This window comes from Scyliorhinus torazame, chromosome 2, assembly GCF_047496885.1.
Source record: "Scyliorhinus torazame isolate Kashiwa2021f chromosome 2, sScyTor2.1, whole genome shotgun sequence".
Taxonomy (NCBI): Eukaryota; Metazoa; Chordata; class Chondrichthyes; order Carcharhiniformes; family Scyliorhinidae; genus Scyliorhinus; species Scyliorhinus torazame.
This window is the reverse complement of record NC_092708.1, coordinates 217,002,735-217,023,010: the sequence shown is the minus strand read 5'-3', so window position 1 is coordinate 217,023,010 and position 20,276 is coordinate 217,002,735. Positions and strand designations below refer to the sequence as shown.

The following is a 20,276-nucleotide window of genomic DNA, read 5'->3' as shown; positions in this document are numbered from 1 at the left end:
TGCAGGAATCCCCTGTGACTGTCTCCCTCTCTAACAGTATACCATTTTGGATCCTATTGGGGGGATGGCCCATCAGGGGACAATTGCAGCAGCAGCCAGAACAGCAGCACCATGGCAGGCTCTGTTGTTAAGCCGGGAGGGACAATGTGCAGTAGAGCAATAGTTATAGGGTACTCTACAGTCAGGGGCACAGATAAGCGCTTCTGTGGAAGTGAAAGAGACTCCAGGATGGTATATTTGTGTCTGGTGCCAGAGTCCAGGATGCCTCTGCAGGCGAAGGGTGAACAGCCAGAGGGCTTGGTACATATTGGTACTAACGGCAGAGGCAGGAAAGTGACGAGGTCCTGCAGCAGGAGTTCAGGGAGCTAGGCAGAAAGTTAAAAAGCAGGACCTCTAGGGTTGTAATCTCGGGATTGCTCCCTGTGCCACGTGCCGGTGAGGCTAGAAATAGGAAGATAGTGCAGCCAAACACGTGGCTAAACAGCCGGAGTAGGAGGGAGGGTTTCAGATATCTGGGCCATTGGGATCTCTTCCAGGGCAGGTGGGACCTGTACAAGAAGGACAGGTTGAATCTAAACTGGAGGAGCATAAATATCCTGGCCGCGAGATTTGCTAGAGTCACTTGGGAGGGTTTAAACTAGTATGGCAGAGGGGTAGGAACCGTAGAAATAAGTCAGAAGGTGAAATAACTGAGGGGAAACTAGAGGGCCAGTAAGACTCCGAGGAAGAGCAGACAGTGAGATATTGCAAAACACAGCTGGACTGGTGGTCTGAAGTGCATTTCAATAGTGCATTTGTTTCAAGTACAACAGATAAGGCAGAATAACGTAGAGCTTGGATTAGTACTTGGAACTATGATGTTGTTGCCATTACAGAGACTTGGTTGAGGGAGGGACAGGATTGGCATTTAAACCAATTTAGATGTTTCAGACGGGATAGAGGGGGATGTAAAAGGGGTGGGGAGTTGCACTACTGGTTAAGGAGAATATCACAGCTGTACTGCGGGAGGATACCTCAGAGGGCTCATGCATCAAGGTAATATGGGTAGAGCTCAAGAATAGGAAAGGAGCAGTCACAATGTTGGGGGTTTACTCCAAGCCTCCCAACAGCCAGTGGGAGATAGAGAAGCAGATATGTAGGCAGATTTTGGAAAGGTGTAAAAGCAACAGGGTTGTTGTGGGTGATTTTAACTTCCCCTATATTAATTGGGACTCACTTAGTGCTAGGGGCTTGGGTGGGGCAGTGTTTTTAAGGAGCATCCAGGAGGGCTTCTTGAAACAATATGTAGATAGTCCAACTAGGGAAGAGGCCGTACTGGACCTAGTATTGGGGAATGAGCCTGCAAGGTGGTCGAAGTTTCAGTAGGGGAGCATTTCGGGAACAGTGACCATAATTCAGTAAGTTTAACGGTTGGATAAAGATAAGAATAGTTCTCAAGTGAAGGTGCTAAATTGGGGGAAGGCTAATTATAACAATATTAGGCTGGAATTGAAGAATCTAGATTGGGGCCTGATGTTTTAGTTAAATCAACATCTGGCATGTGGGAGGTTGTTTTCAATTGGCAGTTGATAGGAATTCAGGATTGGCATGTTCCTGTGAGGAAGAAGGATAAATATGGCAAGTTTTGGGAACCTTGAATAACGGGGGATATTGTAAGCCTAGTCCAAAAGAAAAAGGAAGCATTTGTAAGGACTAGAAGGCTGGGAACGGACGAAGCCCGTGAGGAATATAAGGAAAGTAGGAAGGAACTTAACAAGGAGTCTGTAGGGCTAAAAGGGGTCACAAAACGTCATTGGCAAACAGGATTACGGAAAATCCCACGGCTTTTTATCTGTGTATAAAGAGCAAGAGGGTAGCCAGGGAAAGGGTTGGCCCACTCAAGGACAGTGGAGGGAATCTATGTGTGGAGCCAGCGGAAATGGGCAAGGTATTAAATGAGAACTCTGCATCAGTATTCACCATAGAGAAGGACTTGGTGGATGATGAATCTGGTGAAGGGTGTGCAGATAGTCTGGCTCACATTGAGATCAAAAAGGAGGTATTGGGCGTCTTGAAAAACATTAAGGCAGTTAAGTCCCCAGGGCCTGATGGGATCCACCTCAGAATACTGAGGGAGGCAAGGGAGGAAACTGCTGGGGCCTTGACAGAAATCGTTGTATCCTCACTTGCTAAAGGTGAGGTTCCAGAGGACTGGAGAATAGCTAACATTGTTCCTTTGTTTAAGAAGGGTAGCAAGGATAATCCAGGAAATTATAGGCCGGTAAGCCTTACATCAGTGGTAGGGAAATTATTGGAAAGGATTCTTCCGGACAGGATTTACTCCCATTTGGAAGCAAGTAGACGTATTAGCAAGAGGCTAGATAGGTCGTGTCGCACTAACTTGATCGAATTTTTTGAGGAAGTGACAAAGATGATTGTTAAAGGTAGAGCAGTGGATGTTGCTGACATGGAGTTCAGTAATTCCTTTTTCAGAGGATACAGCAAGATATAGATTGGTTGGCGACTTGGGCGGAGAGATGGCAGATGGAGTTTAATCCAGACAAATGGGAGGTAATGCATTTTGGAAGATCTAATACAGGTGGGAAATATACAGTAAATAGCAGAACCCTTAGGAGTATTGACAGGCAGAGGGATCTGGGTGGACAGGTCCACAGGTCACCAAAAGTGGCACCGCAGGTGGAGAAGGTAGTCAAGAAGGCATACAGTATGCTTGCCTTCATCGGCCGTTGCATTGAGTATGAAAATCGGCAAACCATGCTGCAGCTGTATAGAATCTTAGTTAGGCTACACCTGGAATATGGGGCGAGATTCTCCGACCCCCCGCCGGGTCGGAGAATCGCCGGGAGCTGGCGTGAATCCCGCCCCCGCCGGTTGCCGAAGTCTCCGGCACTGGAGATTCGGCGGGGGCGGGAATCGTGCCGGTTGGCGGGCCCCCCGCGCGATTCTCCGGCCCGGATGGGCCGAAGTCCCGCCGCTAAAATGCCTGTCCCGCCGGCGTAAATTAAACCACCTACCTTACCGGCAGAACAAGGCGGCGCGGGTGGGCTCCGGGCTCCTGGGGGGGGACGCGGGGCGATCTGGCCCTGGGGGGTGCCCCCACGGTGGCCTGGCCCGCGATCGGGGCCCACCGATCCACGGGCGGGCCTGTGCCGTGGGGGCACTCTTTCCCTTCCGCCTCCGCCATGGTCTCCACCATGGCGGAGGCAGAAGAGACTCCCTCCACTGCGCATGCGCGGGAATGCCGTCAGCGGCCGCTGACGCTCCCGCGCATGCGCCACCTGGAGATGTCATTTCCGCGCCAGCTGGCGGGGTACCAAAGGCCTTTTCCGCTAGCTGGCGGGGCGGAAATTTGTCCGGCGCCGACCTAGCCCCTTAAGGTTGGGGCTCGGCCCCCGAAGATGCGGAACATTCCGCAACTTTGGGGCGGTGCGATGCCCGACTGATTTGCGCCGTTTTGGGCGCCAGTCGGTGGACATCGCACCGTTTCCGGAGAATTTCGCCCATGGTGTTCAATTCTGGTCACCACACTTCCAGAAGGATGTAAATGCTTTGGAGAGGGTGCAGAAGAGATTTACCAGGATGTTGCCTGGTATGGAAGGCATTAGCTATGAGGAGAGGTTGGATAAACTCGATTTGTTCTCACTGGAACGACAGAGGTTGAGGAACGACCTGATATAAGTATACAAAATTATGAGCGGCATGGACAGAGTGGATTAGCAGAAGCTTTTTCCCAGGGTGGAGGGGTCAATTACTCGGGGACATAGGTTTAAGGTGCGAGAGGAACATTTAGAGGAGATGTTTGAGAGAGGTTTTTTACACAGAGGGCAGTGGGTGCCTGGAACACACTGCTGGGGAGGTAGTGGAAGCAGGTATGATCGTAACATTTAAGGGGAGTCTTTACAAATATATGACTAGGATGTGAATAGAGGGATACGGACCAAGAAGGTTTTAGATTAGATGGGCAGCATGGTCGGCGCAGGCTCGGAGGGCAGAAAGGCCAGTTCCTGTACTGTACATTTGTTTGTTCTTTTTCTTTGTCCTTTCTTTATGAGCATTAAGTTATTGGCAAATTGAAAAGGCTGTTCAAGCATGTGGAATCCTTGGCATTAGAAGCAGAGGTATGGAGTTCAAAAGGAAGGAAGTTATGCTAAACCTTTATAAATCATTGGTTAAGACCCAGCTGAATGGCAGCGCAGTGGTTAGCACTTCTGCCTCACGGCACCAAGGACCCGGGTTCGATCCCGGCCCCGGGTCATTGTCCGTGTGGAGTTTACACATTCTCCCCGTGTTTGCGTGGGTCTCACCCCTACAACCCAAAGATGCACAGGGTAGGTGGATTGTCCACGCTAAATTGGCCCTTAATCGGGAAAAAAAATTTGGGTACTCTAAAATTATTTTTAAAAAGACCCATCTGGAGTATTGTGATGAGTTCTGAACTTCAGGAAGGACATTGGAGAGGCCATAGAGTGGATTCACTAGAATGACTCCAGGTATGAGGAACCTCAGTTACCTGGAGAAACTGCTGTTGCTCACATTAAGCGGAGAAGATGAAGGGGCGATTGAACAGTTGCTCTAAGTCATGAGTGGTTTTGATGGAGTAGATAAGGAGAAACTGTTTCCAGAAGAGTCAGGAACCAGAGGACACAGATTTAAGATAAAAGAACCAGAGGTGTATTGAACACATTTTGCACTGAAAAATATTATGATTGGGAATGTTCTGCCTGAAAATGTGGAGGTAGTGGATTTAATGATAAGTTTCAGAAGTGAAAGTGGACAGTATTTGAAGTGGAATTATTTTCCAGGTTGTGGATAGAAAGCTGAGGAGTGGGACTAATGGTTAGCTCTTTGAAATGGCCAACACAGGCAGAGTGGGCCTTTTTATAAATTCCATGAACTCTTAACTTGTGGGCTGTACCCTTGTTCCTTTTTTTAAACCCGAGATAGACTTCCATTTACATAGTGCCATGACCTCAAGGTAGTCCAAAATGCTTTTTGACAGGAATCACTGATCTACCATGTGGTGGCTAATAAAGGAACATTGGGCTAGGAGGAGGCCATTCAATCCCTCATGCCTGCTCCACCATTCAGTTAGATGATGGCTGATCTGTACCTCAATCCCCTTTGCCCACTTATTGTACATAGTTCTTGACAGCCTTACCCAAGTAAATGTAGTGATCACTGCTTTGAAATTGCAATTGAACTCCAGAATTTCTAGCCTTTAAGACGAGAGAGTTCCAGATTTTCACTATCCTCTGGGTGGTATAGTTTGATCTGTTATGGACTGGATTATTTTCATATGTGTCACCATGAGGAGGGTGGGCACTCAGAGGATTAATGACAGGGTGACCGTGGGGGCCCCAGAGTTTGGGTGGGGGGGAGGGGGGTGGGGGCAGTGACAGCACAGGCTTCATTCTTTGAAATCTTGGAATAGAAGAGGAGGATCCAATTGAAACTGGCGATGAATTAAAATATAAATGATTGGCCTTCACCTAGCTCTGAAAAGGAAAGGCAGCATGGACCCGTTGCTGTGAAATGGAGAAAAAATAAGAGTGAGCCATCTCTTTATGTAGAGTCTTCATTACGCAAAGAGAGACTAACAATGATGGAGAGACTGGGGAGTTTAGAGAGAGAGTGAGAGTACACTGGAACAGCCAGTATCAGTTGATTGGAGACGTTTGGGTCTGCACCAGACAGACCCTACTCACTCATTAAAGAAGTAGCATCGACTTCTTCAAGTACAAAACTTTCTCAGCAAAGCAGCAGTTTAACCAACTGTCATTTCCCAGGTTAATAACGTATATCCCGAGTTAATGAGTTCTGTTTCTCGGGTTAATGAGTGTTGTTTCCCGAGTTAATGAGCTCTGTTTCCCGGCTTAATAAGTGTTGTATCGCGGGTTAATAAGCATTGTTTCCCGGGATAATAACATGTATCCCTGAGTGTTGTCTCCCGGGTTAATGACTGTCGTTCCCAGGTTAATGACACACCTTCCCAGGTTAATGACCATCTTTTCTGGGATAATGACCCTCGTTCCCGGGTTAATGACGCTCATTCCCGGGTTAATAACCCTTGTTCCCGAGTTAATGAGCATTGTTCCACGGGTCAATAAGCGTTGTTTCCAGGTTAATGAGCGTTGTGTCCCGGGTTAATGAGCTTTGTTTCCCGGGTTAATGAGCGTTGTTTCCAGGTTAATGAGCGTTGTTTCCAGGTTAATGAGCGTTGTTTCCCGGGTTAATGAGCGTTGTTTCCAGGTTAATGAGCGTTGTTTCCAGGTTAATGAGCGTTGTGTCCCGGGTTAATGAGCGTTGTTTCCAGGTTAATGAGCGTTGTGTCCCGGGTTAATGAGCGTTGATTCCCGGGTTAATGAGCGTTGTTTCCCGGGTTAATGAGCGTTGTTTCCAGGTTAATGAGCGTTGTTTCCAGGTTAATGAGCGTTGTGTCCCGGGTTAATGAGCGTTGTTTCCAGGTTAATGAGCGTTGTGTCCCGGGTTAATGAGCGTTGATTCCCGGGTTACTGAGCTTTTTTTCCCGGGTTAATGAGTGTTGTATCCAGGTTACTGAGCGTTGTTTCCCAGGTTAATGAGCGTTGTTTCCCAGGTTAATGAGTGTTGTTTCCAGGTTAATGAGCGTTGTGTCCCGGGTTAATGAGCGTTGTTTCCCGGGTTAATGAGCGTTGTTTCCAGGTTAATGAGCGTTGATTCCCGGGTTACTGAGCGTTGTTTCCAGGTTAATGAGCATTGTTTCCCGGGTTAATGAGCTTTTTTTCCCGGGTTAATGAGCGTTGTTTCCCGGGTTAATGAGCGTTGTTTCCCAGGTTAATGAGCTTTTTTTCCCAGGTTAATGAGTGTTGTTTCCAGGTTAATGAGCGTTGTTTCCCGGGTTAATGAGCGTTGTTTCCCGGGTTACTGGGCGTTGTTTCCCGGGTTAATGAGCGTTGTTTCCAGGGTTAATCAGCTTTGTTTCCCGGGTTAATGAGCGTTGTTTCCCGGGTTAATGTGCGTTATTTCCAGGTTAATGAGCGTTGTTTCCCGGGTTAACGAGCATTGTTTCCCGGGTTAATGAGCGTTCTTTCCCGGGTTACTGAGTGTTGTTTCCCGGGTTACTGAGCGTTGTTTCCGGGTTACTGAGCGTTGTTTCCGGGTTAATGAGTGTTGCTTCCCGGGTTACTGAGCGTTGTTTCCGGGTTAATGAGCGTTGTTTCCGGGTTAATGAGCGTTGTTTCCCAGGTTAATGAGCGTTGTTTCCAGGTTAATGAGCGGTGTTCCCCGGGTTAATGAGCGTTGTTTCCAGGTTAATGAGTGTTGTTTCCCGGGTAACTGAGCTTTTTTTCCCGGGTTAATGAGTGTTGTTTCCCAGGTTAATGAGTGTTGTTTCCAGGTTAATGAGCGTTGTGTCCCGGGTTAATGAGCTTTGTTTCCCGGGTTAATGAGCGTTGTTTCCAGCTTAATGAACGTTGTTTCCAGGTTAATGAGCGTTGTTTCCCGGGTTAATGAGCGTTGTTTCCCAGGTTAATGAGCTTTTTTTCCCGGGTTAATGAGCGTTGTTTCCCAGGTTAATGAGTGTTGTTTCCAGGTTAATGAGCGTTGTTTCCCGGGTTAATGAGCGTTGTTTCCCGGGTTAATGAGCGTTGTTTCCTGGGTTAATCAGCTTTGTTTCCCGGGTTAATGAGCGTTGTTTCCCGGGTTAATGTGCGTTATTTCCAGGTTAATGAGCGTTGTTTCCCGGGTTAATGAGCGTTGTTTCCCGGGTTAATGAGCGTTGTTTCCCGGGTTAATGAGCGTTGTTTCCAGGTTAATGAGCGTTGTTTCCCGGGTTAATGAGCGTTGTTTCCCGGGTTAATGAGCGTTGTTTCCAGGTTAATGAGAGTTGTTTCCCGGGTTAATGAGCGTTGTTTCCAAGTTAATGAGCGTAGTTTCCCGGGTTTCTGAGTGTTGTTTCCAGGTTAATGAGCGTTGTTTCCAGGTTAATGAGCGTTGTATCCCGGGTTACTGAGCGTTATTTCTGGGGTTAATGAGCGTTGTATCCCGGGTTAATGATCGTTGTTTCCAGGTTAATGAACGTTGTTTCCCGGGTTAATGAGCGTTGTTTCCCGGGTTAAAGAGTCTTGTTTCCCGGGTTACTGAGTGTTGTTTCCAGGTTAATGAGCGTTGTTTCCCGAGTTAATGAGCTCTGTTTCCTGGGTTAATGTGTGTTGTATCCCGGATTAATAAGCATTGTTTCCCGGGTTAATGAGCGTTGTTTCTCGGGTGTTGGTGCCGAGTTAATGAGCGTTGTTCCCCGGTTTACTGAGCGTTGTTTCTTGGGTTAATGAGTGTTGTTTCCCGAGTTAATGAGCTCTGTTTCCCGGGTTAATAAGTGTTGTATCGCGGGTTAATAAGCATTGTTTCCCAGGATAATAACATGTATCCCTGAGTGTTGTCTCCCAGGTTAATGACTGTCGTTCCCAGGTTAATGACACACCTTCCCAGGTTAATGACCATCTTTTCCTGGGATAATGACCCTCGTTCCCGGGTTAATGACGCTCATTCCCGGGTTAATAACCCTTGTTCCCGAGTTAATGAGCATTGTTCCACGGGTCAATAAGCGTTGTTTCCCGGGTTAATGAGCGTTGTTTCCCGGGTCAATGAGCGTTGTTTCCCGGGTTAACGAGCGTTGTTTCCCGGGTTAACGAGCGTTGTTTCCTGGGTTAACGAGCATTGTTCCACAGGTCAATGAGCGTTGTTTCCGAGTTAATGAGCGTTGTTTCCCGGGTTAATGAGCGTTGTTTCCCGGGTTAATGAGCGTTGTTTCCCGGGTTAACGAGCATTGTTTCCCGGGTTAATGAGCGTTCTTTCCCGGGTTACTGAGTGTTGTTTCCCGGGTTACTGAGCGTTGTTTCCGGGTTAATGAGTGTTGCTTCCCGGGTTACTGAGCGTTGTTTCCGTTTAATGAGCGTTGTTTCCGGGTTAATGAGCGTTGTTTCCAGGTTAATGAGCGTTGTTTCCAGGTTAATGAGCGTTGTTTCCAGGTTAATGAGCGTTGTTTCCAGGTTAATGAGCGTTGTTTCCAGGTTAATGAGCGTTGTTTCCCGGGTTAATGAGCGTTGTTTCCAGGGTTACTGAGCGTTGTTTCCCGGGTTACTGAGCGTTGTTTCTGTTTAATGAGCGTTGTTTCCGGGTTAATGAGCGTTGTTTCCAGGTTAATGAGCGTTGTTTCCAGGTTAATGAGCGTTGTTTCCAGGTTAATGAGCGTTGTTTCCCGGGTTAATGAGCGTTGTTTCCAGGGTTACTGAGCGTTGTTTCCCGGGTTAATGAGCGTTGTTTCCAGGTTAATGAGCGTTGTTTCCCGGGTTAATGAGCGTTGTTTCCAGGTTAATGAGCGTTGTTTCCAGGTTAATGAGCTTTTTTTCCCGGGTTAATGAGTGTTGTTTCCCAGGTTAATGAGCGTTGTTTCCAGGTTAATGAGCGTTGTGTCCCGGGTTAATGAGCGTTGTTTCCCGGGTTAATGAGCGTTGTTTCCAAGTTAATGAGCGTAGTTTCCCGGGTTTCTGAGTGTTGTTTCCAGGTTAATGAGCGTTGTTTCCAGGTTAATGAGCGTTGTATCCCGGGTTACTGAGCGTTATTTCTGGGGTTAATGAGCGTTGTATCCCGGGTTAATGATCGTTGTTTCCAGGTTAATGAACGTTGTTTCCCGGGTTAATGAGCGTTGTTTCCCGGGTTAAAGAGTCTTGTTTCCCGGGTTACTGAGTGTTGTTTCCAGGTTAATGAGCGTTGTTTCCCGAGTTAATGAGCTCTGTTTCCTGGGTTAATGTGTGTTGTATCCCGGATTAATAAGCATTGTTTCCCGGGTTAATGAGCGTTGTTTCTCGGGTGTTGGTGCCGAGTTAATGAGCGTTGTTCCCCGGTTTACTGAGCGTTGTTTCTTGGGTTAATGAGTGTTGTTTCCCGAGTTAATGAGCTCTGTTTCCCGGGTTAATAAGTGTTGTATCGCGGGTTAATAAGCATTGTTTCCCAGGATAATAACATGTATCCCTGAGTGTTGTCTCCCAGGTTAATGACTGTCGTTCCCAGGTTAATGACACACCTTCCCAGGTTAATGACCATCTTTTCCTGGGATAATGACCCTCGTTCCCGGGTTAATGACGCTCATTCCCGGGTTAATAACCCTTGTTCCCGAGTTAATGAGCATTGTTCCACGGGTCAATAAGCGTTGTTTCCCGGGTTAATGAGCGTTGTTTCCCGGGTCAATGAGCGTTGTTTCCCGGGTTAACGAGCGTTGTTTCCCGGGTTAACGAGCGTTGTTTCCTGGGTTAACGAGCATTGTTCCACAGGTCAATGAGCGTTGTTTCCGAGTTAATGAGCGTTGTTTCCCGGGTTAATGAGCGTTGTTTCCCGGGTTAATGAGCGTTGTTTCCCGGGTTAACGAGCATTGTTTCCCGGGTTAATGAGCGTTCTTTCCCGGGTCACTGAGTGTTGTTTCCCGGGTTACTGAGCGTTGTTTCCGGGTTAATGAGTGTTGCTTCCCGGGTTACTGAGCGTTGTTTCCGTTTAATGAGCGTTGTTTCCGGGTTAATGAGCGTTGTTTCCAGGTTAATGAGCGTTGTTTCCAGGTTAATGAGCGTTGTTTCCAGGTTAATGAGCGTTGTTTCCCGGGTTAATGAGCGTTGTTTCCAGGGTTACTGAGCGTTGTTTCCCGGGTTAATGAGCGTTGTTTCCAGGTTAATGAGCGTTGTTTCCCGGGTTAATGAGCGTTGTTTCCAGGTTAATGAGCGTTGTTTCCAGGTTAATGAGCGTTGTTTCCCGGGTTAATGAGCGTTGTTTCCAGGTTAATGAGCGTTGTTTCCAGGTTAATGAGCGTTGTTTCCAGGTTAATGAGCGTTGTTTCCCGGGTTAATGAGCGTTGTGTCCCGGGTTAATGAGCTTTTTTTCCCGGGTTAATGAGTGTTGTTTCCCAGGTTAATGAGTGTTGTTTCCAGGTTAATGAGCGTTGTGTCCCGGGTTAATGAGCTTTGTTTCCCGGGTTAATGAGCGTTGTTTCCAGGTTAATGAGCGTTGTTTCCAGGTTAATGAGCGTTGATTCCCGGGTTACTGAGCGTTGTTTCCAGGTTAATGAGCGTTGTTTCCCGGGTTAATGAGCGTTGTTTCCCGGGTTACTGAGCGTTGTTTCCCGGGTTAATGGGCGTTGTTTCCCGGGTTAATGAGCGTTGTTTCCTGGGTTAATCAGCTTTGTTTCCCGGGTTAATGAGCGTTGTTTCCCGGGTTAATGTGCGTTATTTCCAGGTTAATGAGCGTTGTTTCCCGGGTTAATGAGCGTTGTTTCCCGGGTTAATGAGCGTTGTTTCCCGGGTTACTGAGCGTTGTTTCCGTTTAATGAGCGTTGTTTCCAGGTTAATGAGCGTTGTTTCCAGGTTAATGAGCGTTGTTTCCAGGTTAATGAGCGTTGTTTCCAGGTTAATGAGCGTTGTTTCCCGGGTTAATGAGCGTTGTTTCCAGGGTTACTGAGCGTTGTTTCCCGGGTTAATGAGCGTTGTTTCCAGGTTAATGAGCGTTGTTTCCCGGGTTAATGAGCGTTGTTTCCAGGTTAATGAGCGTTGTTTCCAGGTTAATGAGCTTTTTTTCCCGGGTTAATGAGTGTTGTTTCCCAGGTTAATGAGCGTTGTTTCCAGGTTAATGAGCGTTGTGTCCCGGGTTAATGAGCGTTGTTTCCCGGGTTAATGAGCGTTGTTTCCAAGTTAATGAGCGTAGTTTCCCGGGTTTCTGAGTGTTGTTTCCAGGTTAATGAGCGTTGTTTCCAGGTTAATGAGCGTTGTATCCCGGGTTACTGAGCGTTATTTCTGGGGTTAATGAGCGTTGTATCCCGGGTTAATGATCGTTGTTTCCAGGTTAATGAACGTTGTTTCCCGGGTTAATGAGCGTTGTTTCCCGGGTTAAAGAGTCTTGTTTCCCGGGTTACTGAGTGTTGTTTCCAGGTTAATGAGCGTTGTTTCCCGAGTTAATGAGCTCTGTTTCCTGGGTTAATGTGTGTTGTATCCCGGATTAATAAGCATTGTTTCCCGGGTTAATGAGCGTTGTTTCTCGGGTGTTGGTGCCGAGTTAATGAGCGTTGTTCCCCGGTTTACTGAGCGTTGTTTCTTGGGTTAATGAGTGTTGTTTCCCGAGTTAATGAGCTCTGTTTCCCGGGTTAATAAGTGTTGTATCGCGGGTTAATAAGCATTGTTTCCCAGGATAATAACATGTATCCCTGAGTGTTGTCTCCCAGGTTAATGACTGTCGTTCCCAGGTTAATGACACACCTTCCCAGGTTAATGACCATCTTTTCCTGGGATAATGACCCTCGTTCCCGGGTTAATGACGCTCATTCCCGGGTTAATAACCCTTGTTCCCGAGTTAATGAGCATTGTTCCACGGGTCAATAAGCGTTGTTTCCCGGGTTAATGAGCGTTGTTTCCCGGGTCAATGAGCGTTGTTTCCCGGGTTAACGAGCGTTGTTTCCCGGGTTAACGAGCGTTGTTTCCTGGGTTAACGAGCATTGTTCCACAGGTCAATGAGCGTTGTTTCCGAGTTAATGAGCGTTGTTTCCCGGGTTAATGAGCGTTGTTTCCCGGGTTAATGAGCGTTGTTTCCCGGGTTAACGAGCATTGTTTCCCGGGTTAATGAGCGTTCTTTCCCGGGTTACTGAGTGTTGTTTCCCGGGTTACTGAGCTTTTTTTCCCGGGTTAATGAGTGTTGTTTCCCAGGTTAATGAGCGTTGTTTCCGGGTTAATGAGCGTTGTTTCCCAGGTTAATGAGCGTTGTTTCCAGGTTAATGAGCGTTGTTTCCGGGTTAATGAGCGTTGTTTCCAGGTTAATGAGCGTTGTTTCCGGGTTAATGAGCGTTGTTTCCGGGTTAATGAGCGTTGTTTCCCAGGTTAATGAGCGTTGTTTCCAGGTTAATGAGCGTTGTTTCCGGGTTAATGAGCGTTGTTTCCAGGTTAATGAGCGTTGTTTCCGGGTTAATGAGCGTTGTTTCCAGGTTAATGAGCGTTGTTTCCGGGTTAATGAGTGTTGTTTCCCGGGTTACTGAGCGTTGTTTCCGGGTTAATGAGCGTTGTTTCCAGGTTAATGAGCGTTGTTTCCGGGTTAATGAGCGTTGTTTCCCAGGTTAATGAGCGTTGTTTCCAGGTTAATGAGCGTTGTTTCCGGGTTAATGAGCGTTGTTTCCAGGTTAATGAGCGTTGTTTCCAGGTTAATGAGCGTTGTTTCCGGGTTAATGAGTGTTGTTTCCCGGGTTACTGAGCGTTGTTTCCGGGTTAATGAGTGTTGTTTCCAGGTTAATGAGCGTTGTTTCCGGGTTACTGAGCGTTGTTTCCGGGTTAATGAGCGTTGTTTCCGTTTAATGAGCGTTGTTTCCGGGTTAATGAGCGTTGTTTCCCAGGTTAATGAGCGTTGTTTCCAGGTTAATGAGCGTTGTTTCCCGGGTTAATGAGCGTTGTTTCCAGGTTAATGAGCGTTGTTTCCAGGTTACTGAGCGTTGTTTCCCGGGTTAATGAGCTTTGTTTCCCGGGTTACTGAGCTTTTTTTCCCGGGTTAATGAGCGTTGTTTCCCAGGTTAATGAGCGTTGTTTCCAGGTTAATGAGCGTTGTTTCCCGGGTTAATGAGCGTTGTTTCCAGGTTACTGAGCGTTGTTTCCCGGGTTAATGAGCTTTGTTTCCCGGGTTACTGAGCTTTTTTTCCCGGGTTAATGAGTGTTGTTTCCAGGTTAATGAGCGTTGTTTCCAGGTTAATGAGCGTTGTTTCCAGGTTAATGAGCGTTGTTTCCAGGTTAATGAGCGTTGATTCCCGGGTTACTGAGCGTTGTTTCCAGGTTAATGAGCGTTGTTTCCCGGGTTAATGAGCTTTGTTTCCCGGGTTAATGAGCGTTGTTTCCAGGTTAATGAGCGTTGTTTCCAGGTTAATGAGCGTTGATTCCCGGGTTACTGAGCGTTGTTTCCAGGTTAATGAGCGTTGTTTCCCGGGTTAATGAGCGTTGTTTCCCAGGTTAATGAGCTTTTTTTCCCGGGTTAATGAGCGTTGTTTCCCAGGTTAATGAGTGTTGTTTCCAGGTTAATGAGCATTGTTTCCCGGGTTAATGAGCGTTGTTTCCCGGGTTACTGGGCGTTGTTTCCCGGGTTAATGGGCGTTGTTTCCCGGGTTAATGAGCGTTGTTTCCTGGGTTAATCAGCTTTGTTTCCCGGGTTAATGAGCGTTGTTTCCCGGGTTAATGTGCGTTATTTCCAGGTTAATGAGCGTTGTTTCCCGGGTTAATGAGCGTTGTTTCCCGGGTTAATGAGCGTTGTTTCCAGGTTAATGAGCGTTGTTTCCCGGGTTAATGAGCGTTGTTTCCAAGTTAATGAGCGTAGTTTCCCGGGTTTCTGAGTGTTGTTTCCAGGTTAATGAGCGTTGTTTCCAGGTTAATGAGCGTTGTATCCCGGGTTACTGAGCGTTATTTCTGGGGTTAATGAGCGTTGTATCCCGGGTTAATGATCGTTGTTTCCAGGTTAATGAACGTTGTTTCCCGGGTTAATGAGCGTTGTTTCCCGGGTTAAAGAGTCTTGTTTCCCGGGTTACTGAGTGTTGTTTCCAGGTTAATGAGCGTTGTTTCCCGAGTTAATGAGCTCTGTTTCCTGGGTTAATGTGTGTTGTATCCCGGATTAATAAGCATTGTTTCCCGGGTTAATGAGCGTTGTTTCTCGGGTGTTGGTGCCGAGTTAATGAGCGTTGTTCCCCGGTTTACTGAGCGTTGTTTCTTGGGTTAATGAGTGTTGTTTCCCGAGTTAATGAGCTCTGTTTCCCGGGTTAATAAGTGTTGTATCGCGGGTTAATAAGCATTGTTTCCCAGGATAATAACATGTATCCCTGAGTGTTGTCTCCCAGGTTAATGACTGTCGTTCCCAGGTTAATGACACACCTTCCCAGGTTAATGACCATCTTTTCCTGGGATAATGACCCTCGTTCCCGGGTTAATGACGCTCATTCCCGGGTTAATAACCCTTGTTCCCGAGTTAATGAGCATTGTTCCACGGGTCAATAAGCGTTGTTTCCCGGGTTAATGAGCGTTGTTTCCCGGGTCAATGAGCGTTGTTTCCCGGGTTAACGAGCGTTGTTTCCCGGGTTAACGAGCGTTGTTTCCTGGGATAACGAGCATTGTTCCACAGGTCAATGAGCGTTGTTTCCCGGGTTAATGAGCGTTGTTTCCCGGGTTAATGAGCGTTGTTTCCCGGGTTAACGAGCATTGTTTCCCGGGTTAATGAGCGTTCTTTCCCGGGTTACTGAGTGTTGTTTCCCGGGTTACTGAGCGTTGTTTCCGGGTTAATGAGTGTTGCTTCCCGGGTTACTGAGCGTTGTTTCCGTTTAATGAGCGTTGTTTCCGGGTTAATGAGCGTTGTTTCCAGGTTAATGAGCGTTGTTTCCAGGTTAATGAGCGTTGTTTCCAGGTTAATGAGCGTTGTTTCCAGGTTAATGAGCGTTGTTTCCCGGGTTAATGAGCGTTGTTTCCAGGGTTACTGAGCGTTGTTTCCCGGGTTAATGAGCGTTGTTTCCAGGTTAATGAGCGTTGTTTCCCGGGTTAATGAGCGTTGTTTCCAGGTTAATGAGCGTTGTTTCCAGGTTAATGAGCTTTTTTTCCCGGGTTAATGAGTGTTGTTTCCCAGGTTAATGAGCGTTGTTTCCAGGTTAATGAGCGTTGTGTCCCGGGTTAATGAGCGTTGTTTCCCGGGTTAATGAGCGTTGTTTCCAAGTTAATGAGCGTAGTTTCCCGGGTTTCTGAGTGTTGTTTCCAGGTTAATGAGCGTTGTTTCCAGGTTAATGAGCGTTGTATCCCGGGTTACTGAGCGTTATTTCTGGGGTTAATGAGCGTTGTATCCCGGGTTAATGATCGTTGTTTCCAGGTTAATGAACGTTGTTTCCCGGGTTAATGAGCGTTGTTTCCCGGGTTAAAGAGTCTTGTTTCCCGGGTTACTGAGTGTTGTTTCCAGGTTAATCAGCGTTGTTTCCCGAGTTAATGAGCTCTGTTTCCTGGGTTAATGTGTGTTGTATCCCGGATTAATAAGCATTGTTTCCCGGGTTAATGAGCGTTGTTTCTCGGGTGTTGGTGCCGAGTTAATGAGCGTAGTTCCCCGGTTTACTGAGCGTTGTTTCTTGGGTTAATGAGTGTTGTTTCCCGAGTTAATGAGCTCTGTTTCCCGGGTTAATAAGTGTTGTATCGCGGGTTAATAAGCATTGTTTCCCAGGATAATAACATGTATCCCTGAGTGTTGTCTCCCAGGTTAATGACTGTCGTTCCCAGGTTAATGACACACCTTCCCAGGTTAATGACCATCTTTTCCTGGGATAATGACCCTCGTTCCCGGGTTAATGACGCTCATTCCCGGGTTAATAACCCTTGTTCCCGAGTTAATGAGCATTGTTCCACGGGTCAATAAGCGTTGTTTCCCGGGTTAATGAGCGTTGTTTCCCGGGTCAATGAGCGTTGTTTCCCGGGTTAACGAGCGTTGTTTCCCGGGTTAACGAGCGTTGTTTCCTGGGTTAACGAGCATTGTTCCACAGGTCAATGAGCGTTGTTTCCGAGTTAATGAGCGTTGTTTCCCGGGTTAATGAGCGTTGTTTCCCGGGTTAATGAGCGTTGTTTCCCGGGTTAACGAGCATTGTTTCCCGGGTTAATGAGCGTTCTTTCCCGGGTTACTGAGTGTTGTTTCCCGGGTTACTGAGCGTTGTTTCCGGGTTAATGAGTGTTGCTTCCCGGGTTACTGAGCGTTGTTTCCGTTTAATGAGCGTTGTTTCCGGGTTAATGAGCGTTGTTTCCCAGGTTAATGAGCGTTGTTTCCAGGTTAATGAGCGTTGTTTCCCGGGTTAATGAGCGTTGTTTCCAGGGTTACTGAGCGTTGTTTCCCGGGTTAATGAGCGTTGTTTCCAGGTTAATGAGCGTTGTTTCCCGGGTTAATGAGCGTTGTTTCCAGGTTAATGAGCGTTGTTTCCAGGTTAATGAGCGTTGTTTCCCGGGTTAATGAGCGTTGTTTCCAGGTTAATGAGCGTTGTTTCCAGGTTAATGAGCGTTGTTTCCCGGGTTAATGAGCGTTGTGTCCCGGGTTAATGAGCTTTTTTTCCCGGGTTAATGAGTGTTGTTTCCAGGTTAATGACCGTTGTTTCCAGGTTAATGAGCGTTGATTCCCGGGTTACTGAGCGTTGTTTCCAGGTTAATGAGCGTAGTTTCCCGGGTTAATGAGCGTTGTTTCCCGGGTTACTGAGCGTTGTTTCCCGGGTTAATGGGCGTTGTTTCCCGGGTTAATGAGCGTTGTTTCCTGGGTTAAGCAGCTTTGTTTCCCGGGTTAATGAGCGTTGTTTCCCGGGTTAATGTGCGTTATTTCCAGGTTAATGAGCGTTGTTTCCCGGGTTAATGAGCGTTGTTTCCCGGGTTAATGAGCGTTGTTTCCCGGGTTAATGAGCGTTGTTTCCAGGTTAATGAGCGTTGTTTCCCGGGTTAATGAGCGTTGTTTCCAAGTTAATGAGCGTAGTTTCCCGGGTTTCTGAGTGTTGTTTCCAGGTTAATGAGCGTTATTTCCGGGGTTAATGAGCGTTGTATCCTGGGTTAATGATCGTTGTTTCCAGGTTAATGAACGTTGTTACCCGGGTTAATGAGCGTTGTTTCCCGGGTTAAAGAGTCTTGTTTCCCGGGTTACTGAGTGTTGTTTCCAGGTTAATGAGCGTTGTTTCCCGGGTTAACGAGTGTTGTTTGAGGGTTAATGAGCGTTGTTTCCCGGGTTAATGAGCATTGTTCCACAGGTCAATGAGCGTTGTTTCCGAGTTAATGAGCGTTGTTTCCCGGGTTAATGAGCGTTGTTTCCCGGGTTAATGAGCGTTGTTTCCCGGGTTAACGAGCATTGTTTCCCGGGTTAATGAGCGTTCTTTCCCAGGTTACTGAGTGTTGTTTCCCGGGTTACTGAGCGTTGTTTCCGGGTTAATGAGTGTTGCTTCCCGGGTTACTGAGCGTTGTTTCCGGGTTAATGAGCGTTGTTTCCGGGTTAATGAGCGTTGTTTCCAGGTTAATGAGCGTTGTTTCCCGGGTTAATGAGCGTTGTTTCCCGGGTTACTGAGCGTTGTTTCCCGGGTTACTGAGCTTTTTTTCCCGGGTTAATGAGTGTTGTTTCCCAGGTTAATGAGTGTTGTTTCCAGGTTAATGAGCGTTGTGTCCCGGGTTAATGAGCTTTGTTTCCCGGGTTAATGAGCGTTGTTTCCAGGTTAATGAGCGTTGTTTCCAGGTTAATGAGCGTTGATTCCCGGGTTACTGAGTGTCGTTTCCAGGTTAATGTGCGTTGTTTCCCGGGTTAATGAGCGTTGTTTCCCAGGTTAATGAGCTTTTTTTCCCGGGTTAATGAGCGTTGTTTCCCAGGTTAATGAGTGTTGTTTCCAGGTTAATGAGCGTTGTTTCCCGGGTTAATGAGCGTTGTTTCCCGGGTTACTGGGCGTTGTTTCCCGGGTTAATGGGCGTTGTTTCCCGGGTTAATGAGCGTTGTTTCCTGGGTTAATCAGCTTTGTTTCCCGGGTTAATGAGCGTTGTTTCCCGGGTTAATGTGCGTTATTTCCAGGTTAATGAGCGTTGTTTCCCGGGTTAATGAGCGTTGCTTCCCGGGTTAATGAGCGTTGTTTCCAGGTTAATGAGCGTTGTTTCCTGGGTTAATGAGCGTTGTTTCCAAGTTAATGAGCGTAGTTTCCCGGGTTTCTGAGTGTTGTTTCCAGGTTAATGAGCGTTGTTTCCAGGTTAATGAGCGTTGTATCCCGGGTTACTGAGCGTTATTTCCGGGGTTAATGAGCGTTGTATCCCGGGTTAATGATCGTTGTTTCCAGGTTAATGAACGTTGTTTCCCGGGTTAATGAGCGTTGTTTCCCGGGTTAAAGAGTCTTGTTTCCCGGATTACTGAGTGTTGTTTCCAGGTTAATGAGCGTTGTTTCCCGGGTTAACGAGTGTTGTTTGAGGGTTAATGAGCGTTGTTTCCCGGGTTAATGAGCGTTGTTTCCCGGGTTAATGAGCGTTGTTTCCTGGGTTAATGAGCGTTGTTTCCCGGGTTAATGAGCATTGTTTCCAGGTTAATGAGCGTTGTTTCCAGGTTAATGAGCGTTGTTTCCCGGGTTAATGAGCGTTGTTTCCCGGGTTAATGAGCATTGTTTCCAGGTTAATGAGCGTTGTATCCCGGGTTAATGAGCGTTGTTTCCAGGTTAATGAGCGTTGTTTCCCGGGTTAATGAGCATTGTTTCCAGGTTAATGAGCGTTGTATCCCGGGTTAATGAGCGTTGTTTCCAGGTTAATGAGCGTTGTTTCCAGGTTAATGAGCATTGTTTCCTGGGCTACTGAGTGTTGTTTCTTGGGTTAAAGAGCATTGTTTCCCGGGTTAATGAGCGTTGTTTCCAGGTTAATGAGCGTTGTTTCCCGGGTTAATGAGCGCTTGATTCCGGGTTAATGAGCGTTGTTTCCCGAGTTAATGACTCTGTTTTCAGGGTTAATGTGTGTTGTATCCCTGATTAATAAGCATTGTTTCCCGGGTTAATGAGCGTTGTTTCCCGGGTGTTGTTTCGGAGTTAATGAGCGTTGTTCCCCGGGTTACTGAGCGTTGTTTCTTGGGTTAATGAGTGTTGTTTCCCGAGTTAATGAGCTCTGTTTCCCGGGTTAATAAGTGTTGTATCCCGGGTTAATAACCCGGGTTAATGAGCGTTGTTTCCCGGGTCAATGAGCGTTGTTTCCCGGGTTAACGAGCATTGTTTCCCGGGTTAATGAGCATTGTTTCCCGGGTTAACGAGCATTGTTCCACGGGTTAACGAGCGTTGTTTCCTGGGTTAACGAGCATTGTTCCACAGGTCAATGAGCGTTGTTTCCGAGTTAATGAGCGTTGTTTCCCGGGTTAATGAGCGTTGTTTCCCGGGTTAATGAGCGTTGTTTCCCGGGTTAACGAGCATTGTTTCCCGGGTTAATGAGCGTTCTTTCCCGGGTTACTGAGTGTTGTTTCCCGGGTTACTGAGCTTTTTTTCCCGGGTTAATGAGTGTTGTTTCCCAGGTTAATGAGCGTTGTTTCCGGGTTAATGAGCGTTGTTTCCCAGGTTAATGAGCGTTGTTTCCAGGTTAATGAGCGTTGTTTCCGGGTTAATGAGCATTGTTTCCGGGTTAATGAGCGTTGTTTCCGGGTTAATGAGCGTTGTTTCCCAGGTTAATGAGCGTTGTTTCCAGGTTAATGAGCGTTGTTTCCGGGTTAATGAGCGTTGTTTCCAGGTTAATGAGCGTTGTTTCCGGGTTAAT

At 47.1% G+C, this 20,276-nt stretch overlaps 1 protein-coding gene across 4 annotated transcripts in view; it reads left to right on the top strand.

Annotated features, from left to right (window-relative positions):
* The window catches only part of map3k13 (mitogen-activated protein kinase kinase kinase 13), a 208,635-nt gene that overhangs the window by 136,382 nt on the left and 51,977 nt on the right, over nucleotides 1-20,276 (top strand). The gene's annotated exons all lie outside the window — the stretch shown is intronic.